The sequence below is a fragment of the Metopolophium dirhodum genome, chromosome 1 (assembly GCF_019925205.1).
Source record: "Metopolophium dirhodum isolate CAU chromosome 1, ASM1992520v1, whole genome shotgun sequence".
Lineage (NCBI taxonomy): Eukaryota > Metazoa > Arthropoda > Insecta > Hemiptera > Aphididae > Metopolophium > Metopolophium dirhodum.
The window spans coordinates 15,091,706-15,097,705 of record NC_083560.1 but is presented as its reverse complement, the minus strand read 5'-3'; positions in this window follow the sequence as shown (position 1 = coordinate 15,097,705).

Below are 6,000 nucleotides of genomic sequence, written 5' to 3'. Positions count from 1 at the left end.
AAATAGAATGACCTTACGTGCACCTACAATTTTTACGCATCCAGGGACTTCAACAGGTGACTGGTGAGTACAGCCAAATTAAAATACACGCATATTGTTATATTATGTGAGGGCTGCGAATTGTAGGAAATCGCATTCTTTTTAGTTATTATTTTAAAACATAGGGTTAAACATTTTAAACACAAAATCTACAACCAGACACGAAATTTAGGCAGGATGCAAGAGGCGTATGGTTTTTTCATTGTAGCGCATTCATATCCTAGTTTTCTGTTCCGGTTTCGATGAAAACACATAATAATACATTATGTTTAACTAATTGTTGTTAGGGATTTACAAATATTTAATCGGATGTTAGAATAATTATAATTAAATTAATTAAATGACTAAATGATTATTTCTCTTTTGTTCTTTTGGCCTATCTTCACTCTTTGTTCTGACACAAATTGTACAAAACTTATTTCTGACACCTATAAACAATACTTTTCTTGTATGATATCAGACTAATGCAGTCTGCAAATGTATAAAATGCGTATCTTAAATAATTTATAAATTTTTTATATATAAAGTGTAAAGGCTTCCAATTATTATCCAAATATTAATCCAATAGATTTATTAACTATTATTTATTGTTTGTATATATATATTTAATATAATAATGTAAAGTTTAATTATACATAATATATTTGAATATAAATATAGCATTATGATTATGAATAATATTATGCAGTCTTAGTAGTTTATTCAAAATTAAATTGATATTTTACAAATAAATAGTTTATATTATACTGCATATACCTATTAATTTAAACTTTTACCTATATACCAAATTTAAAATGGTAATTAGGTACCTAAGTATAATATAAAATTTTGTATTTTGAAATTTTTTGATTTTAATTTTACCATAAATAGGTATTAGTATTTATTCTTTGGTGGTAGTAAAAAAATGTAGTTTCTATTTGGTGTTTTAATACACGTACAATATAATGGTTCTATAACTTTTAGATTTAATTTTTAGATGATTTTATTGGCATGCTAGTATTTTTGTATTTGTAGAAAATTTGCAAATTATTTTGTGGATAAAAATTCATAAAAAAAGTCTAGCGTAATTTCATAAATATTTTGTATAAGATATTTATTATATAGGTATAATTAAAATAATAAATTATAATTTATTTATACAGTAATACGGTACTTCAATTTAATTTAATAAGATAAATAAAAATGTGTGTAAACATAGTGGACTAATAACTATAGTAGGTACCTATTTCATTAAAAAAAAAATGTCTTAAATAATAATTTATCATAATCAGTAGGTAATTATTGCATATTATAATGAATATGTAATATAATATTGATAATACTTTCACCTAATTGTATAAAACAAACATAATAATAAAATAATTTTTATTTTGCAAATAAGAATACAATACATTTCAAAAATAAGACAATAGACAGTATGCAACACTCCCTGTAAGCATAACTTGTATTGGGAGAGTAGAGTCCAGATTATAATTTAGGTATACGCGTTATTATGCCCGAAAATGTCAGAAAGATTAAACAAAATTTAAGATTAAGCAAGGTATAAAAATTTTACTAAATACGAGTTAAGATTTTTTTAAATAATATCAAAGTTAAGATTATACAAAAAAAATTTAAATTCCTTAACACTCCTAAAGTTAAATAAATTAATGCTCATTTTTTTACATAAATTTGATCCTACATTTAAAGTACAATGAGAACCAAAAGTTGTATTACCATTAGAAAATTAATATTACTTTATAGTAATAGTTTATATCTGGTATTACAATCATGATTTACATTGGTCAATAGATGCTTATGTTTATATAATAGTAATAATGCATTGGTATAAAATATTTTATCAAAGTTTGGACATCGAGTTCGTTAAAAATAAGTTTTGTACTACCTATAAGATTTAGGTTTGCTTAAAAAAAATTTAATAATACTATTTATTGTGACTTTTAGTTTCTCTGTGTATTGTAAGTACAACCCCAAAACATTATTCTATAACTAAAAATAGATTGAACCAAAGCAATGTAAATGATTCTCTTCATCTTAATATTAAAGTAGCGTTTAACGTCTTTAAAAATGAAGACCAATTTACGTAAATTGGAGATTAAATTATTAATATGACATGACTACTTTAATTTATAATCTAATGTAATACCAAGATATTTATATATTTCCACTTTTTCCAAAATATTACATTTACAATTTATGTTGCCTATTGAACAAAATTTACAATCAAAAGAATGTAGTTTTAGCTCAAAGTAATGATTTTATGAGTGCTCTTTGATTTTAAAAATCATATATTTAGATTTAGAAATATTAAGCATCAACATATGATTATCAAACCATACTTTAACACAGTATAGTAGTAAATTTGCTTTTTTATATAAATCATTATAATTGTCACTATGTTGCAATATGGCGGTATCACCAGTAAAACAAGAAATGTTTAAGTCATCATTTAAATTTAATAGACCATTTATACAAATAAAAAATACAATAGGCCCTAGGTTCTTTGTGGTACCCCATGCCTAATATTAACAGGATCACTAATAACACCATTTAATCTGACAACCTGTGTTCTATTTCTTAAGTAGGATTTGAAAAGATTTAATGTACAACCTCTAATACCAGCATAATCAAGTTTTTTTATTAATATATCATGATTAACCGAGTCAAAAGCTTTTTGAATATCAAGAAAGATACCCATCACTTTATTTGTACAATCTAGATTCTCATGAACAAATTTATTAAGAATAAGCAGAGGATCCATAGTTGATTTACTTGGAAGAAATCCAAATTGGTTACTAGAGAAAAATTAATGTCTATTTAAAAAATCTAATATTCTGGACTTCAAGCATTTTTCAAAAATTTTAGATAGTGTTAATGATAGCAAAATAGGTCTGTAATTCCCACAAAATTGAGTATTACCAGATTTGTATAGAGGTATTATAATGCATTTTTTAAAATAAGTTTGGGTAAACACCAGTTGAGATTAGGTCCAATAATATTATTAATAGTATTTTTTAATATAGTATTTGTTATTCCATAATCAAAGAATGTATTTTTAGGTTTAATTGATGAAATATATTTTATTATTTCTGTCTGTGAAATAGGGGTCAAACAAATTGAGTTTTGTATAAAACTTTTTTTATTTAGCCATTTTTATCAAAATCATATTCTATGTTTTTTCCAACATTTGCAAAGAAGTTATTTAATTCATTACCAATATCAACATTTTTGTTCTTAATTAAACCATCAGTACCTAAAATATTATTTATATGAACATTGTTATTTCTATGCTTGCCAAAGTAACATTGTTAATAATTTCCCACATATTTTTAGAGTCCTTTGGAGCATTCTGTATCTTATAAAAGTAATACATTTCCTTCACTTTTCTAATTAGCATATTTAGTAAGTTTCTATAAATTGAGAAAGTTTTTTTTTTCAAAACAATATTGAAAGGAGATTGTTTTAGATTAATTGATAATTTTTTTTTATGTCTAATTGATACCAGAAGGTCACAAGTCATCCATTCTTTAAGCTTACAAAATGTATTACTATTAACATGAATGAATTTCACTGTACTAGAAAAATTACTATAGGAGTTAAATTTATTATTAAATATGTTAATTAATGTATCAACATCACTAATATAGACAAACAGCACCAGTTATCATCTTTTAACATATTATTTAAAAGTACAAAGTTAATTTTAGTATATTGTTTTAAATTATTTTTAGTATGGGTATTGTTCATATTACCATAGTCTATGTTAATGATAGTTGCAAAATGATCTGTAATATCACATTTAAGTATTATAGGATTAATATTATCTATTTTAAAGTTTTTGACAAAAATATGATCAATACAAGTGGCTGAATTTTTACTACTCTAGAATACCCATTTATACAGGATAAAAACAATGACCAGCTAAGATATTGAGGTATTCAATAGTTTTTATATTATTGTTTAAGATATTAATATTAAAATCTCCACATATAATTACATATTGCTTACTATCAAATTTAGATAAATTTAAATTTAAATTAATTAAAAAACATTATCATTGGGCGATCTAAAAATTCCACATATTGTTAAGTGCTTACCTCTAATAAATAGTGATACTTCTAAAGCATTGCAATTTTTAATAATGTGTTTATTTGCATTTAAAACTAGAATATTATCTTTAGTAAACATAGTAACACCCATCACTTTTATTGAGCAAACCCGTTTAGTTAATATTAATATAACTATTTAAATTGAAGTTGAAATCATGCAATAACCATGTTTCACATAAAATTAGAACATCAAAAACACAGTTATGAGCATTTAAATATAACATAAGTTCATCTAGATGTGCATTAATACTAATAATGTTTAAAGAAAATACAGATATATTATTATCATTAGTAGAAAATTGACTTAAATCATTTAAGATTCTACTGTTTATATTATAACTACAAAATAATTTATCTTGAATATCAAGAAGGTCATTGTTATGAACCATAAGATAGTAGATATATAAATACAAATGTTGGTTTAGTAAAATATAAAATATTAAGATTAGAAACAGTCAAATTTACCATTGATATCCATGAGTTGTAATTGCAGCAGTGAAACAACTTTGATAAACTTATCTCCATCTGATTTCTTCATAAACACACCTTCCGAAGTAGACCACACATATTTATACGAATACTCCTTAGTTAGCAGTTTGGAAACCCAAAACAACTTTCAATTAGTTGTGGTTAATTCATGATTTATGAAAACCATTTTGTCAGGGAAATAGCCGTGTATTTCAACAGCTTTTAAGGGGTTTTTATTCTTATAACAATTTTTAATTTTTAAAAGTATCTCGTCTTTGATTATTTTATTTTTAAAGCGAACAACCACTTTACCATTATTCTGTTTTGTATTCATTCGGAATTCATTAATAATTTCATCAGTCAGACCATTGACATTTAAAATAGATGATACTTTTTGTACAATATTAGTTTGATTTTCAACTTTTATCGTAGGAATCCCAACTATGGTAATATTATTTCCGAAAATTTTTTGTTTGATTTGATTATTTTCACCTTTTAACATATCTACCTGCTTTTAAAGGTTAGCTAGTTTTATTTCCATTTGCGAACATTTTTTGTTAATATTTTTAACGGATTCTAATATAAAGTCCAATTTTTCGCTTAAGTTGTCAATTTTATCAGAACTAAAAGACACAGCATTTTCTAATGTTTCAATTTTAGTAATTAATTTGGATACATCTTTTCTAATCAATACAAAATTTATATCTTCATTGTGTGATGAGTTATGTTTTTAACGAATAGTAAAGTTCTTTTTATTTTTAGAAATAAGAATGCATGACACATATCCAGGAAAGCTTCTCAGATTGCGACGTGAAGTTACTGGCACATTTCGTATGATATATTCCATTACACAAACAATTTTATTCTTGTTTGGAGACACAGATAAACTGTATTTATCGCTCGCGACAGACATAATTAAGGTGATAACAGTATATCACACAACCTTCCACAATGAGCGAAGGAACTGAGCAATTAAAACAACAATTAAAATTAAATACTATTAATATTGTATATTATTAAACACTTATAACTATTATTTATTTTATTTACATTTATTATCATATAGGTGTACATAAGTCATAAAGAAATGTTAAATGGTTGATTATTTTTTTAATGATAAACAAGTTATACCTATTATTATATATTATGTGTGTAAAGGAAATATTATCCAAATGTTCACTAGCTCTTATAATAATATGAAATAGGTATTAACTATTATAATAATTGTGCAATGACAATTAACAGCGGGGCATAGTTAAATTATTATTTGATTGTGTGTAGTATAGGATATGCAATCTGTATTTTCTGAGCATTATTTAATATCGCGTATTTTTTTAAATTTGTGTTATTTAAATTCATGCAAACTCATTTGATAAATTGTTTG